At 40.8% G+C, this 17,418-nt stretch overlaps 1 protein-coding gene across 7 annotated transcripts in view; it reads left to right on the top strand.

The window, feature by feature from the left end:
• MBNL2 (muscleblind like splicing regulator 2) overlaps positions 1-17,418 on the top strand; it is a 109,654-nt gene that overhangs the window by 14,046 nt on the left and 78,190 nt on the right. The window contains exon 1 of one of the 7 annotated variants that reach the window (XM_072849963.1): positions 2,737-2,950. The exons of the other annotated variants lie outside the window; for them this stretch is intronic. The gene's annotated coding sequence lies outside the window, so the exon portion shown is untranslated. Of the gene's footprint in view, positions 1-2,736; positions 2,951-17,418 lie in introns of those variants that run through there. 7 annotated transcript variants of the gene reach the window in all.

Raw genomic sequence — 17,418 nt, 5'->3', positions numbered from 1 at the left:
CTTTGGCAAGGGAGGAACTAAAATGTAATAACCCACGTGAGGAGCTGGGTGGGCACATGGCTGCTAGTTGTGTGTTCATGATTTTAGAGTCCTAGGAGTGATATCTGGGAGCACCTCAACCCCGTTTGACTGCAGTTGAAGCTCTGCAGTGGTCAAAGACTGGCGTATGAGCTCTGAAGCGGTGGCACTGAAATAGGGTTGCGCAGGCAGTGCTGAACCCTCACCTGTCAGGGGGTTGTGTTAGTGACTTGTCTAGGTTTGTGTTTTGTTTTTTTTTTTTGAGGTAGCTTGCAAGTTTCCTTCCTCTTTAGAAGCAAACTAATGGACCACAAAAGCTCTCAGCACGTGTTGCCGTATGAACGTGCATGTGGTCCATGGGGAGGGTGGCTGCCTCCTGTTGACTGGTGGTGCCTGTGCTGCTTACTCTCCCCAGCTCCTCATCCGGCTTGGGCATCATCATCTTCCTTGCTGTAACCTTCTGCTCCACCAGACCCAGGATTTCCAAACTCTGGCTCTTGCATCTCATCCTCCCTTTCCGTCTCGTCGCTGTCTCTCCCTTTTCTGCCCAGCTTCGTGTCACATTTTGGTCCACCCGACCTTTATCACACCTGATCTGCAGTGCACTCTCAAGGGCCTGTCTTCTGCACGTCCGTGGGGCACCAGCCGAAGGGTCATGAAAGCAACAGGCGAGGTTGTCTTCCTGCTGTCAGCTCCTATGTCTGGTCTGTGGCAGATGGGAGCAGCAGTTACAGGGGAAATCCTGCTAATCTCCTGTAACTTGAGCCCATTACATGCTCACTCGCACTGTGGGGCTGGTGCCTTTCCAGCCACATGCGGACGGATGGACGGCTGGAGGAGGCGGTGGACACTTACTGCAGAATATTTTCTGAAGCTTGCGCTATAGAGGGCTGGGAAAAAAAAAATTAAAAGATGGTGTCTATCAGCTGAATTCTAGCAGGTTTAAAGCTTTGTCAAATAGGAAAATATCTTCATGAGTATAGCAAAAAAACGTAGCCTTTATTTAACAAAAAAAGCAAGGGATTAGCACTCTGTCAAATTTCAAGACTGCCCCAACATGGGCAGGGGAGCCAGAGTTCCCCGGTGAGTGAGTTACAAGTGTGGCAGAGCAACATGTTTTTGTCTAGGCTATCTCAGAAATGGGCAAACTGTGTCTTGGCAGAAAAGTAAATAAATCCTGCAGCAGATGTCCAGCATGGAAAATTTTTAACATGGGCAGCTCGAGTTTGGCAAAGTCAGAAAAATGTGGAAAATACCGACGAGATGCATGAGACCATCTTAATAACGGATGGAGTTACCACCCCTGTCCCCGGGTCTCCCGAGACCCACCAGAATCAACTATTTGGGTTTTGGGGGGTTTGTTTTGTTTTTTTAAATAGGGCAGAATAGAGCAGAGTGGAGGGGGTGATTGAGCAGAGAGGGAGGGCTGGCTGGCAGGAGCCTCGTTGGCAGGAGCGCATTTCAGCCGTGCCAGGGAGGGGAGGGTTTTCACAAATTGGGTGGGAGATGGTGGAGCCTGAAGGAGAGTTTTTGCTTGTGGGATAGAGGAATAATGGATTTTTGGGAAGCCGCATTTATAATATGCAAAACAGTCCATAGGAAACAATGGGGCCTTGGGACAGAGCTGCCAGTGAATGAGCGCTTTGTTTTCCTCTTGTCTATTCATATTGCTAAACTTTTAGTGGAATTTTAAACACATTTTACACATTTTTATGTAATGGCTTGAATTGCATAAACTGCTGTCTAAAGTAGTATTGCACTGCAATCTTTATCCCTTTCTGGATAAAGATTGACTTTCAGCTTAAGCTCCTTTATGTATTTTTCTTAATTGCAACTCTTGTTCAATAATCCTTGGCTGCTTTGTTCTCTTGTTTTAAAACTTCAGCAAAATTTGTGGGAAAACTGATTGACAGCAGACCTTGTGTACCAAGCGTATCGAGCTGCCTACAGTTGACCTGAAAACGGCAACTGGTATCATAGTCCTTATGCCAGAACCTTGATACAAACAAACATCAGTTGTAAGGTGATCACACAAACCGCAGTTTGATGCTGCTGATGTGATTTGTCTGCCAAGAATATTAAAACACCATCATATGGATTATGTTTTCATTGAGAGGCATCCCATACCTGCAGTCCCTAACAAGTGGTCTCAAATATTCGGAAAGACATTATGCATATATTGCTGTTCAGTGCAAACACTGCACAGTAAGATTATGCAGTATTAAAATGAGAATATTGCTGCCTGAATCAGAGTGCATTTTGGTTGCGTGTTAAAAGAAAGGATAGATTGATTGGTTTATAGTGCATGGCTTACCTTTACAACCAAAACAGCAGCACTGCAGTTCTGCAATTTTGGAAACGTTGCTTGTGCAAGCATTTATGATTAGCAAAAGATTTAAAAATCCTTGTGCAAGTAATGGTGTAGCTGCCGTTGCAGTGGAGGGGAAGGGAGTTGTTTGCTTTTGCTGCGTATGTTGTTTCATGGAGGTATTGCTTTACCTCACCAGCAAAACTCCTTCCCTGCGTGAGGGAAATTCCTGGTTCATCAGTATGGATGCATTGTTTTTACACATTAGAAGTGCTGTGTTGCCGTGTCAATCATCCCATTAGGATCAGTTTAAGAGCAGTAGGGCTGACGAAGCTGGGTGTGATTGGCTGCCATATGCTGGGAGGGCTCTGGGAGAAGGAAGGGCTGCAGTCTTTCAGCAACAGAGTTTAGGCTGTGTCTTTGCTTCATCATCTGAGGAAAAATCCCCAGATAAGGCACAAGGCTTTCCGAGCGCCAAAAAAAAAAAAAAAAAATATTACGTGCTGCTCATCGTTTCATGTGAAAATTACTTACCGTGATGCGATAGGAAAGATATGGCTGTTTGTTTATATCGGATGTTCCTGTTCACGTTGGGAATGTGCCGAATAGACAGAGCTAAACAAGGTAGGAGGATCGTTGTCTTTTATTGAATGTTTAAAGAGTTTGCTGCAGTATGCTGCATACTGTATGTCTTGCTCGGGGGAGTCAGGGAAACAGCATTTCTCCAGTGAATATATACTGTCTGGGTGCAGTACGTGGATTTTGTGGTAACTTGTTATCTAAGGGAATTAATTTCCAACGTAAACAGCTCTCTTCAGAAACAGAATGTGAGTATATGCATATTAAAATAACGCAAGTGAAAAAAGAAATAGGTCAGTGTGTTTCAGAAGTGCTGTTACCCTAATTGGATTTTTTGCTGGGTTGTTGTCTGGTAGTGCTTCCTAGCTTTGAGAAAGAGAAGGAGCCAACCTGGAAATCTGTGAAGTTTATAGCAGATATGTTTGAAGATTTAGGTGAATTAGACTGGCTGATCTAAAGAATTCCCTATTGGAGGCTTGAACTAAAGCCAAGACTGCCTGTCTTAGACTTTTAGGAGCTGTACAATGAGATTACAATATTTTACCCTGTTATAAAAGTATGGGTGTTTTTGACTGCACCGTGATTCCTTGTGCTCTTCTTGAAGGCAAGCTGGGAGAGCTTTCCGTATTGTAGCGTTTCCCCTGCCCTTTCCAGGTCTTTGTCTCGACAGCACAACAGAACCTGTACACGAAAACAAGGAAAACAAGGTTAATAGTATGTGCTGTAATTATCTGATCTTTATACATTTTTAATGAGAGAACACACAGCTAGCAGAATAATTTAATGAGCAGGCTGGCTTTTAGAGCAATGATTTCACTGTGCTGAGGCACATCAACTTTCTTGCTGAGGAGGAGCCTCAGGAAGGAGCGGAGAAGATTTATGTTAAATGCTCTGGAGAGAAGGAGAAGGGTTCTTTAGGCAGAAGTCTGTACAATTTTGGAAGAATAGAGGAGGTATTAATTATTGTTATCTATTAGACCTTGGAAGCAAACTACCATCGTATTGTGGGAAGGGTCCAAGGACATTGCCTCATCCTGTGACGCACTGAAGCCTCTTCAACTTTCTTAAACTGCCATATGCGTTGATGGTGCTCAGTACCTTTCTGGATCCCACCCAATTAGTGACCCGAATTAGCATGCTGTCTTCAGCTGCATTACAGCAGCATTATGTATATGTACAGTACATAATATAGTTTAAAAAAAAATATTTTTTTGCTTTTTTAAAAGATGTAACAGTTGGTGAAACAGCAAGAAAATGTTATCTTATTTCTCCTGTAATAGCCACAAACATTGTATATACATACTTGTATGCAAATAGGATGTGAGTAGAAAAATGAAGTGTATGAGCTGAGGAGGACTAAAGATCAATGTCTTAAAGAAGAAATTAGGTAAAAGAACCTATTACTGCCTAGAAAAGCTTTTGATGGTGTAATTTTGGGGAAAGTTTCGAGATTTTTATTTTTTTCCTAGGAACAAGTTACGCTAGTTTTAAAACTATTGCATTAAATAGGCCCTTCTAGACCAACTGTCCCCCCTTTTCCAAGGAGAAGTACAGGGGACAGGCTCAAAACTTCCGATGTCACCTCCTGGCTCCTCACAGCTGACCCTGCTCAGAGGAGGCTGATTTAAATTCCCGGTTCCCTGGCTAAATACTTGCTGGAGACCTGCAGCTAGGTTGTTGACACATCTTCAGTTTATGAACCGGTTATTTTTAAACACTACACCCTTCTGAGCAGAATCAACCTCGTGTCTTCTGAGAATTTCAAACTCTGCTAGCAAGTGAAACACATGTCAGCGTATAGAGCATTATTATTAAAAATCCATGGGGTATGGATATGTATGTTTAAATATCTATCATTGTTGATGTTTAAATGTGGTGTTAAAAGTCAAAATAATCTTTTTCCAAGCTGTAAAATGTGAGCTAAATTTTTAGTTTTTGCAAATAAAATCATTTTCATGCACAGCTTACAGAGAAAACTTTTCAGCTTCATGTTTTGAGACTGCCTCTTCCTTTCAGATAATTTAAGTGGCTGTTTTTCATACCTTTGGCAGTTAGGCATAAGGAGGATAATGCTATACGTTACAAAGTGAAAATTTGCAGTCATCACTCAATCAAATAGTTTGTATCAAACTGTTGACAGATAATCAAGTGACAAAGGGATAAAAAAAATTCTTTCCTGCTCAAGGAGTACTTTATATAGATAGGTAGGTGTGCTTTTGTCTTGGAGGGTAGAGGTGGCAGTAAGTACTCTGTATTTACAATTGTTATGTAAATAGTTGGTAATAAAAGTATTTTTGGACCAGATTCTGGTACCTCTTTTCGTTTAGTAGTATCTTTTCCTCTTAATTGCTCTGTGGATTTCATCAGAGCTGTTAGTGCGGTATCGTCTTACTGTGTGCAATCTGTCTGTTTCCAAGGAATAATTAGTCTGTTTAGAATTAGTTTCTTCATTTCCTAAGGTAGGGTTTACTAATGACTTACTTGCTCTGAAGTATAGTGACTACAAGAGTGTTTATAAAGACAAATCAAGTTCTTCACTTGCAAGCATATATTTTATAGAAATCTAAAATAATCGTGTGCTACAGGTTGGTGCTTTGGGGTTTGTTTTTTTTTTTGTTCTTTTTTTTTGAGAAAGAAAAGTAGCTCAACATTATGTGGGATTTCAGGCACTCAGGTCTGGTAGCTCATTTCTGCTGTGAATGAATGTTGTTCTCTTGCTCACAAGTATGTCAAGAATAATCTGTACTGTGTTTATTTGCAAAAAGCTCTGTAAAATGTTCCGTTTTTATAGTATTGAGAGATGAGAAAAAGACTTAGTGTTCAAATGAAATTCCCCATTAATGATTTCACATATGGTTTTAATTTCCTAAATCATTAGTTAGACACATTGCTAAGATTTAAATTTCACATAATAGCTATTAGTGATACCTTGTTTTCTAATGTTACCAGAAATTTCTGACTTTGAGGATTTTTTTTTTCTCTTTCAGGGAAGAAACACTTTTTTTTAAGACCAATGATTTTTTTTTCCCCTTTTTTGTGAATAAAACACATGGCTATTACAAAATTGTAGCAAAAGAGAATAAAATCACTGGCTTTAGAATTTCTTAGTATGTATTTTCTTTTTAAAACTATTTTCCAGCCTTGGACTGTCAAGCTAATTTGATATGTTTAATACAATGTGTTATGGTTAACTAGTGTGAACCAGTGCTATGTAACTGGTCTGTAGACAGGCTGAAATTATAGCCTGAGGAAAATAAAACTCATTTCAAGAGGGTGTCAGTGCTGAAAACTAGTTCAAATAATAGTAGTATTAACTGCTTGACTAATTAAACTAATCTTCTTATACATTATTAGCAAATGCAGTGACAGTTGTTGGTTATTGATATACAGAGTCCAAAGTCTCCTCTTAAAAACAAACTTTTCGGCTGTATTTGGGGTAGAGGGTGTGTGAGGAGAAAGAAATCATGCAGCCCTTTTCTAGAATCTGCCAACTTCTTAGTCTGCCCGATTTTTTTTTTTAATTATTCTTTTTAATAAGGCTGTTAAAACACCGAGCTCTCCCTCTGACAATGCTGGCGATGTAAAGTTCTTAGTTCAGTATTTTGGGCACGCTAAAAAGGAAAACTTTGGGGCTGTGAAAATTGAAGAGCATACCCAACAGGAGATTAAATGCAAAATCCTTATAACTATAACACAAAGAAATACTAATTATGTAAGGGACTTTTTGTGATAGTGATGATTATTAAAGCTGTTGAGAACTGCCAGTGTGCAGCTTGCCGCTTCTGCAGAAGACCTGTAGGATTCCTGGAGCTGTAAGTCTGGCAAAGGACCTGGTGGGCTTGTGATACCTTAGACTTTGCAAGTTAGAAGAGCTCAGCTGTAGTTCTGGTAAACAAAAGGGATAAACATGCATGTTCACACTCTTCTCTGCCCCCGCCCCCCCCCAGCCCCCATTTTTATACCTAGATGTATGTCCACAAATGCATACACATGTATGTAATATACACACACTCATAAAAATATGTTTTTTCATTTTTGTGATTTTTTGCAATACAAAAACAATAGCTAATAAAGACAGTAGGAGGGATTTAGTGGTACAGTTGTTGCATAAAGAAATAGATAAAGAAATAGAAACAGGTGGTTCTTATCAGAGTCTATTAATTTTTTCTATTTTGGATCAATCATTTTTTTATCAGTTTCTGAGTGGATGATAAACAGCGTTTCAGGAAGGTTTGAGTGTTGCACATTGCTGAACGCATAAATAGAGACAAGCTCAGTCTGGAGGTTCATGTGCTGTAAAATCTTCTCTCCTGCAGAGAGTACAGTGCCTCTGACAATAGGCAGAATTAGAGAATACAGGTAAGGAAAAATACAGAAATGTTTTCCCTCTAGTTTTATGGAAGGAAGCTAGGGCTTGGTTAGAAATGCCCCCCCCCCCCCTTTTTTTTTTTCTTTTCTTTTTGTGAATTCTGAAGGCAGCTTTTTTGTGTGTGAAGAGACAAAACTTTTTTCTGCAACTTTTTTGTGTTTAAGAGATAGGCCTAGCAAATTTTTTTTTTTCCAATTTTTTTTTAACCCTCTAGCGTTCTCTCCTATCCAGGCTGAACACTTTTTTTTTTTTCCCCCGGGTTTCTGAGGATTTTTATGGTTGTTTTTTTAAAATGCTCTGTTATATATGCTTCAGGTATACCAAATGACTCAGCCCCCCATCCCCCAGTTTCCTGAATCTATCATGATTTTTGCACTTTATAGGTGTTATGGGCAGTGTACTGAACTTAGTCTAAAACTAACCTTAAATTGTAAAGTGGCAAGATTTCTGTTTCCTTTTCAAGCGCTCAGAAGGATGATTTTCAACGCTGGGTTTCATTGTGTTGCGTTTATACCTTAACGCTCTTCTCTAGCAGCTCTCTGTGGGAGACTCCTCCTGACATCAAGGTGGGGGAAACGGCTGCCTTGTAGGATATCAAAGCCTAGTTTTAGTCCATTTTTGTCTTTTTTGGGTACTCCTTCCCCCTTTTCAGATGGTGTGCAGTGCTGTTAGCAGCAGCTCTATACGTATTTCAAGCCTACAGCCGCACTGGTTTGCCAGCAAACACCTCTGGCTGTGCCTCCGGTGGGATGGGCAGGCCCATCGCTGGCAGGAGCGGTACCTCTGCACCCGGTTCATGATTCAGGACTTCAGCACTGCCCCGCTTTTATTTATTTAAAAGGCTGCCATAACACCTACGGGATTTACTTGATGGCTGTGTTCACCCGTGGCACAGCATCCCCAGCTACGGCCTCCAACTGCCGTGAGGAGACCAGCGCTGGCTTTCCCGCCTTCATCTCCTCGCCCTGCAGCCCAGAAGCGATGGGGCCTGGGGCACGTCCTCCGGCTGGCGACAGGCGTTTGTGGAGGAGGACGCGGGTGTGTGGGCTGCTCGTGCTGGGGATTGCAGTGCTGCAGTCCTTATTGGCATGCTGAACATGCGCCGGCAGCACGGCGCGCCGCTGTCCTGGAGCTCTAGCGCTTGCGTTTAAAAACTTTTATCTTCACGTGTTTTGGGGTGGGTTTTTTTTTTTCTTTTTCTTTTTACAGTTCCCTTGTGTATTTTAGTCCCCCTCTGCGAATCCTGGGACGCGCTTTGGGGCTGGATTGCTTTATTGCCATAATTTTAAGGGGGCAGGGGGAAGCCAAAAAAACCCTAAGGTTTTCTTTGCCACAGTGGGGAAGGCATGAAAGGCTTTGAAAGTGGCTGCACTGATGTGTTTATAAAGCCAGTGCTTTTTTTGGGGTGTATGTGTTTTGGTGTGGTTTTTTTTTTTTTTAAAGACCTCATTTAATGCTTATGACTTTGTGCAGTGAGGCCACTTTCAAAGGCTTTGGTATCCACAGTAGCAGCTCTTTGAAGTGGAAACGCCAGCAGGGGACAAGCCAGCAGCTTAATCCTTGGTGTAAAAGGTCCTAGGTGGTAAGAAGCCACAACGTCCATCTCGGGGTGGGGGGGGAGCTGGAGAGCAATACCTCGAACTGAATCCATCTTCTGGACCTGGACCTCACCCGTGGAGCTGGAAGTGGTTGGACACTTCTGTAGGACGTGAGGGATCCAGTCCCCCTTCTCTCCCTCTCTGGTTTCCTGCTCTTTCTGTCCCCAATTCTCTCCCCAGTCTCTTGAGGAGCAGGATACAACCACTGAAGGGCAACGGACTGAGGCCTGAGAACAAACGCGTGTTTCTGCGAGGTTTTTTTTGCTTCCCCAAGTTGGTAAATCATCCCTGTGGAGTGCAGAGCAGGTGGCACAGTCGCTCGTGTGATCTGCCAGTCCTTGTGGGCATGTGTCTGTCTGGTTAGGTCAGTGGCTTCTTGGTGGCCCCAGGAGATAAAGCTGTGCCTTCATGTTCTGAGTGGCCCTTTGGAGGTGCCTGTCTCCCCTTTGGCATGAGGACGATGAAGGACATAGTGCTTTTTGGTCGCCAGTGATGCATTTGAGTGCCTGAAGATAGGCGGAACAAGTCCACTGTCTCTGAAATCTGTCTGTTTGAAATAGGAGATGAAAGTGTTGAGTTTCTTATGGGAGGGCTTGAGGATCAGCGTGTCCCTATGGATCTGTAGCCAGCCCTGGCTGCAGGACTAGGCTGCTTGTAGGCAGCTGCCGTCCTGAGGCGGAGAAGGCAAAAGGGTAAGCTGAGGACAGGAGTACGTGCCCTGACGGGCACATGACTCTAGCTGTTAATTGCCAGGGGTGAGAGACTTTTTGTGGAGGACTTTCCTTCTCAACCATTGAATTTAGTAGCCATTGGTGATTCTGATGACTATTTCAATAGTCTGATTTTTCAGGTTGAAAAGTTATTTTAAACTTGTTCATATTTTTGACCTTCAGGACATCACCTGCCATTTAAGTTCATACTCTAGCTGTTTGCCATGTGCAAAGATAACTCTGTTGTATGGCTTCCTGACTGGTAATTCACTGACTGTCCACTGCCTCCTAGGCAAAATTTAGTGGTCCTGGTCATAAGTCTGTATGAATGTCACATTCCTTCTGTTGTCAAAAGCCTCATCGTTGCCTCTCCGTATGTGTAAGCCTTTCTGTAGCTCTGATGGTGATGTTGCTGTTCTCCCTCACTTTTCTAGCTCTGTGGTAATCTCTTTGAAATGGGGGGGATCCTAACTTGATTTATCACTCAATAGTTACATGCTCCATGACTACCTGTAGTAGCATAATTCCTTTCTGTTTTCCTTTGATATTGCCAAATGTTCTGCTTGCTTTATACTCCATCAGCTGCTGAGTATTTTGCTGAAGTTTTCACAGAATTACCCATAATGTTCACAAGATCTTTCCTCTGTAGTAGTGTTTTGTTTGAACCTAGTGTTTTGTGTGTACTATTTATTACTTTTTGGGTTTTGCCCTCAACTGTGTTATTTTGCCTGTCTTTATGTTAAACTCTTATGTCATTTTATTATCCAGTGTATTAGTTATCATGAGATACTTTTGTAACTCTTCGCCATTGGCTTCAGGTATGACTTTGCAAAAATTTTATGTTAACTGCAAACTGTCTTTTATTGTTTATGGTTATGTTGCAAAGCAGAGGAGGACAACTCTGTTGGTAAACTTCATTATGAAAATTACAACAGATTATTAGAAGTAAAAGCATGATGTTTAACCATGTGAGTTTCTTGGTTTGGGGGCTTTTGTAGAATTTGTTGACCCTGAACTTCTGCTCTGACTTCAGTCTTTATGCCATCTGCAAATGCTTAGCACTTTTAGCTACCCTCTTTAATAAAATTTCTTCTAACATCCGTAAGACTGATGTCATCACGAGAACTAGGTCCCACAAAAATCATCAGCTTACAAAGGTGAGATGTTCCATTTGCTTTTATTTTGCTTAATGTTGAGCTTTTAGGATTTGTATTTTATGGCTCTTCTCTACAGTTGTCAGAATTGTACTCTTTAATAAAAACTGACAGTTCCTTGTAAACATACTTGTAGGTGATAAGGCTTTATGAAGTGCACTTGATGTTTTCAGTCTTCCAGTGAAATGGGTGAGAGGTGCTGCACTACGATTGTGTAGCGGGTCCTTTAACTTGAGGATTCGTCTTACAGGAGTCAATATAGGTGTGGGGTTTTTTTTTTCTTAGAGAGAAATGAAATTAAAAAAGACTTAGTAGTAGTGGTCTGCTTTGGTAAAGATAATCACTTGTATCTCAACCCTCTTGGCCTCCAGACACGAAAATGTTAGCAAACTTCACTTAGGGGAGAGGTAAATGTGATGGTGTCCATCTCTGGAGTGCTTCACTGCAAGGTGAAAATGATTGCCCTGAAATAGGACTTTAGAAACAGCGGGTGAGTGTTTACTTTTTTGGTTTAAGAATACTAAACTTGTTTATTTGTGTGTCTGTAGCGACTCCAGTGCTGCAGTTATGAAATTTAGATTGTGTTGTGCTGTGTGCATCAGCAGGATTGTTCTTGAAAATTTTCTTGGTGGACCTTGCTTGTCTGGTGAATGTTTGGCAATAACAAAGCCAAAAAAAACCTGGAACCTTAAATTGGGGGTTTCCATCCAACTTTACAGAACCATAATAATTAAATTAAAAGAAAAAACAAAACCAAAACCCAAACCCTCTTAATATGTAAATTGACTGAACTTTGTTTGTAGGAAATCCTAAAAGCATAAAACTAGAATACTACTGCATCTTTTTAGTGTCTCCCTTTTCTGTCTTTTCAGAGTATAGTAGTGCTTTTTTTGGAAGCGGACAGGCAGTTCTGTTCAGTTGTTGTAAAGTGGTACCATGGTTACTACTATTTCAGATGATGGGCAGAGGGGTAAACATGGAGAAGGGCCTTTCAGGTAGGCTTTCAAGATTTCTAGGGTCTATGCATTATAATAAAGTGGGTATCTCTGTGAAAGCCAAATATTGGTAATGTATACTTTGCAGCCCGTAAAGTTGTAGAGGATTGCTGGAGGGCATAATTTTGACTGAGAGAGAGTTGGTTAATTTGTCCAGGGTTTTTTTGGTTGGTTTTTTTTTGGTCTGGTTTGATTTTGTGTCTCACCTGCTTTGTCCTGGAAATGTTCTATGAAATGGAAAGAATCAAGTGTCAGGGGCCAGTGTGTGTACATAGGCTGGAGGTTAGAAGATATGAAATCTCTTATTTACAATCTAAGCAAATATTGCATTAAAATGAGGCACGTTCAACATAGAAATCTGTTAAGTCATTTTTGCAAAGTTGTTTTCTGGAATAGAAATGTGTGTAAGCATAACAGCAGCAGTCCACTTTTTATGTTTCATTTATAATTTTTAATCTCTCTCTGACAATTTTTTATCTCTGAATATTGTTGTTGATGTAATTTATTTGACCAAATCCAAAATATTTTTTTATGCTATTTATTGACTTTGTAACACAGAAAATTTGAAGTTATCTTTCAAAAATAGTGCTGTCTGTAAGGGGAGATCTACGCAGGGTTAAAGGAAGTTTTTGAATTACGATTTAACACAGAAGTTGTGCAAGGCAATACAAATCGTACAGTGCAAAACAAAATGTGGCTTTAAATACCCATTTGGGACTCAGCTTGAAGTACAACAAATGAATTAAACCTTTGAAAAGGACAAAACTGTCGAGACTTATTTCAACCAGTCCAAATTTTCCTCTGCAATGTGAGCAGAAAACTGTCTCTTGCCAAAAGCCAGTTGCTTGTACTCCATGTCACAAGCATATCCATCGCTTTGGAAGCGCTGGTGAACACCGGGCTGTGCTTAGCAGTACTGCCATCCCCAGCAGGAGGGAGAAATCTCTGCAGTTACAGGTAAGCAGAGATAGTAGAAAAAGATCTGGAAAAGTGCTCTGTCAAAACATTTCTGGGAAATGTATTCAGTTTTCACTGAAAAAATATTGCAGTTCTTGGTGTCAAAGGATGAAAGAACTCCTTTTTTTTAGCTTTCCTATTGAAACACAATTTACGATGTATTCCTGAATAACTGTGCTTATCCATGGTAATATTTAAGTTATGATAAAATGATTCAACCGTATGAAAATAAAGCGTTGAGGTAGAATTGTTTCAATATTGCTAAAATACTTCTACTTTTCCCCCCACATATTTTCACCTTTCGAAGTCTGAGGAGGCATTGAGATGCTGAAATTTCCTTCGGGAAGGTTTTCAACAAGACCTAGTGAGAGTAGGAAAGACTTTTTCCTATTGCTCTCTTTCCATATTAAATAGCTGAGTTAAAACAGAGAGGGATTGTCATTTAAATATTGAGAAAATTTTTCATTTAAGGGAGGGATATGCCTGGGTCTGGGACCTAGGAGTACTGGACTAATGCTGCCTAACCAGTCAGTATTGCTGCCTGAATCCATTCCCTTTTCAACTTTTAAGCTGACAGAAATGAAGAGGAAGGCTCTGTACATTAAAGTTGCTTTTACAAGATACTGGCAGGTTTTTTTTCTTTCCTTCCAGAAATTGGAATGTAGTTTATGTCCGCTTTTACTGTTGCAGACAACTGAACTATGCACATGGCAGAAAAAATTGTATGAACTCATCCGATGTCCTTACTGTAGACTAATAAACTTTTTCCAAGTTTGTTCCTGTGTGTCCTCTCTATTGGTTAAGTACTTTGTCTCCTGTTACTTATTAAAAAAAAAGTTTATTTTCTGAAATGAAAGTGGGTTAAAAAATAACTTTCTTCAAGTGGCAACGGTTGGTGAGCTTTTTGGACAGAGGGAGATGTGTTACACAAATTAAAACAGCAGATCGATATGACCCATTTTTATTGGATCAATGCTTCTTAATCGGCGCTCAAGCAAAAAGGAAGGTCAGCAGCAGTACTGCACACCAAACCCAAAATTCATCATCCTAGAGATCAGAAAGAAAAATAAGTGTTTGCTTTGGTAGGCAGTATCTGCAGACAGTTACTGTGCACTCCTTCCAGTTTAACTCCGTTATTTGCCTCAGGATTAAATAGAAGTTTTCAAGATTTCCAGGAAAAGAGAAGTTCACCTGAACTTGCAAGTACTCTGAGAAAAGCTCTTCTTTGTTTCTCTGCCACCAGTTGCGAAAACAATTTTAGAGGAAAAGCATTCTCTTTCTGAACTCATGATACCTATTTGACAACAGAATAGTGGTTCACTAAATGCAAATATATTTTATTCCAGGGAGAATAAATTTCCATTATGTATTGTCAAACACAACACAGGTAGCTGCTGAAGTTTTAAATTTTTTGGTTGTGGTTTTTTGGGGGTGGGTTGTTTTGGTTTTTTTTTTCTGTTTGTTTTGGGGTTTGGGGGATTTTTTGGGGTTTTTTGTGGACAAATAAATGGTGTGAATTTTGAAAAGAAAGTCTTTTACTGTCATCTTCATATTGAGCTTGATTAGATATTTTCTTTATTCACCTTGGAGGACCAAAGATAATCAGGCAGGAAGCAATCTCTGTTCAAACCACAAAAAGGCAACCTACCTTCAGAAGAGACCGATAACCTGTTGAATACTACTACTTTTTTTTTTCCAGGGCCGTGCCAAAAAAAACCCCACCACCATTACTGGTTTCTCCTTGACTGGGAAGGGTCTTTGAAAAATGGCTTTTAGTGGAAGATTTCAGCTTCTGTTATATAAAACATTGCTGTGTGAATGTTAGCATAAAAACATTATTTAAAAAAAATAAAATTGCATTTGAAGGTACTTGACAACAATCTGCTATTCCATAGGTGACTTTAAAGTTAGGTTGCTGTCCGTCTTTTTAACTGCTGTGAGATATAAAGTATTCTGACATAGATGCTTAATCTGGCTTTGCAGTACGTCGCGTGAGATACGTAACAAGTAAAGCACTTGCATATGTTCTGCTTCATGAGGATTTCTTTAGTTTTGGAAGTAAATAAAGCTGTTGTTGCGTGTTACATGCGCGCTACTAATGGAGGGAGAAAGGGGAATTGGATCCTTGAGATAAAATGGATGCTGATGAAGGCTTGCTTGGGCAACCCTCTGAGAAGTAAAGACACTACTGAGGTTTTATCTTTTCCCTGTTGGAAGCGCTTTCCCATTGTGATGAGTTGCTGCTTCCGAAGTGTGTTTGAGATGGTTGTGAAATGCTCTAGGTCTGGCAGAATGCAATCGGAGTGCCTCACTTGGGCTCCTTTGGGCATGCTCTCGGGTGTTCCTTCTCTGTTGGATGACTAAGAAAGCATTGCTTCTGGGAATGCTCCTAGGTGATGCAGCTTGGGGGTGCAGAAGAAGGGATCTTGCTGCTTCTTTCTCTTCTGGTAGGTTTTAAAAGCACTTTTCTCCAAGCTCCACTTTCGCTGGAAGGAAAAGGCGCATCCTCTCTTCTAGTTCAACCCATTCAGGGGTAATAAAAAGACAGTAACAACAGAGATTTACTTAAGGGGTTTTGTAATCAGTCATCTTATTCCCCAGCTTCATTTGCTGTTTTCAAATTTTTGTAAATCTCCAAAGTCCTCAAGTGTTTCCTTCCATATCCACTCTCCTCCTGAGAGTCCAAGCTTTTGTCAACAATTGTGAAAACCAGTCAGGCTTCATCTCGGTATCCTACTTTCCCCGCACATGTTGATGAAAGACGCTTCTAACAGAGCAGCGTTCAAAAAGGAAGTGGGCAAATCCATGGAAGAAAAACCCAGTGAGACCTATTAAATACAGAGATATCAGTCACAGGTTGCTGGAGGCTGGGAGAAGATTCATGGAAATTATCACGCTCTGCCTGCCCTGATTTTGCACTCATCTGTAGACAACTGGTATTGACCACAGTTGAAGACTGGATATTGGGTGAGATGGACTTTTCAGCTGACCTCCTAAAGTCATCCTTGTGCACTTTGGTATCCTGTTCTCAGGTAAAATGCAAACGGAGAAAACAGCATAGGAATGCAGGTATTTTATCTCGGAACAGCGATGCTGCTTGGATTTTGTGCAGGGAATCTGTTCAGCAGAATGGGTTTAGAGCTTAAGAGGCAGTTGGAGTTGATAGCATTAGGTAGTGCTCTTGCTACCCTTGCCTCGGGAGCTTTGTTTAGATGTGCCGTGCAACTTCCTTGAGCTGGGTAATTTGTAGGAGTATGTTATTAATAACACTATTGGCAGTCTTAAACATATTTTCAGCTTGCGAGTTCAACGTATCTTAATTTACATGGAGTCCTTTGTTTATTCAGACCTATCCTTGTCTTTCAGTGCACAGGGATGCTGTTTGTCACATAAACAAATACCTCGGTAAGAGTTCTGCCTTCTGGGCTTAGTGCGAAACTGGAGTAGAGAAAATAGAAAATTGACAACAGCCTGAGCTCTTTTAAATTGTGCTCCTGTATAACAGCATGTTATCGGTCCTTTGGCAGGTGAGAACAGCCATTTGATCATGTGTTCCCTCCATGCCAGTCTATAAAAATTTCACAGTACGTAAGCACACTTTTCTGTAAATATTTTTACAGTCCTAAAAAAAAAATAAAATACAATGCATGTCGGCAGCTGGGTGTGAGTAGAAGCTCCTAATGCACTGGGGTACCCTTCCCTGGGGAACTGGGTTTGATTAATAGCTATTACATGGTGCACTCTGCCAAAAGCAAAACATTTGTGTCCGCAAGAGGCCAAGTGATAGCGTCATTGCTGCCGGGGATGATTAACTCTGCTCGCAGAGGCACAGAAACAGAAATTGCTTTCGTCCTCTTGTCAAGGTGGGAGCAGAATTTTGTGTATGAAGTTCATAGACCTAGAGGATAAAATCAGGTTTCTTTGGACTGAGAAATAAGATGTGTTTAAGGTACAGACTGTGAGAGAAGGTACAGACCAAGAGAGGAGGAGAAGGTTTGGTGGAGTGGAATGAAAATCGTTTTTTTAAAAAAAAAGGTTTGCTAGAAGAAGAAAAACTGTTTTCTGCAATTGTATTTTAACTGAAGCATAATAAGCATTAGTTTTATCAGCATGACTTTGAAGCACTTTGATGTTAGAAAATACTCTTGTGGGCTCCAGTCATCTACAGACTTAGAGTTCAGCAGAAATATTTCATGGTCCATTAGCAAAGTAGTACAGTGGATCGCTGAAAAGGTCCTGGGCTGTGCCTGTTGTTTCGCAGTCGGTGGTACACCTTCCTCCTCACCTGCTTCCCTGGGGCCAAAGGACATTAGTGTTATTATATTGTAAAGCCAGCTTCAAAGTCAACCGGCAGGTTTTAATAAGAAGCTCATTGCCATACTGTAAATAGCATGGGACATACTAAAAAGCCTGAATCTGGCACATTAGTGATCTTGACAAGGAAAATATGGCTCGTTTAGCAAAACTGATACTTGGAGGTCATGCTCAGTTTAAATAAAACAGACCGGTGTTTTCTAACCTGTCCCTGGACTTCTGTTGGCCTAACTATTTCAGTTAGGATTGACTCTGAGTAATGTGCTCATCTGAATTACAGTTGACAAGTGTTCATCTCTGATTGTATAATAGGCAGAGGGAGATGTTGCAATAGTTATCTCCAAGTCAAGCAAATAAAATTAATCATGGTTCTTTTGTAAGTCAGGACACTTGACTTCAGCAGAGTTCAGGTCAAA

The sequence above is a fragment of the Ciconia boyciana genome, chromosome 1, assembly GCF_034638445.1.
Source record: "Ciconia boyciana chromosome 1, ASM3463844v1, whole genome shotgun sequence".
NCBI lineage: Eukaryota > Metazoa > Chordata > Aves > Ciconiiformes > Ciconiidae > Ciconia > Ciconia boyciana.
The sequence above is the reverse complement of the archived record's forward strand: the minus strand, read 5'-3'. Positions and strand labels throughout refer to the sequence as shown.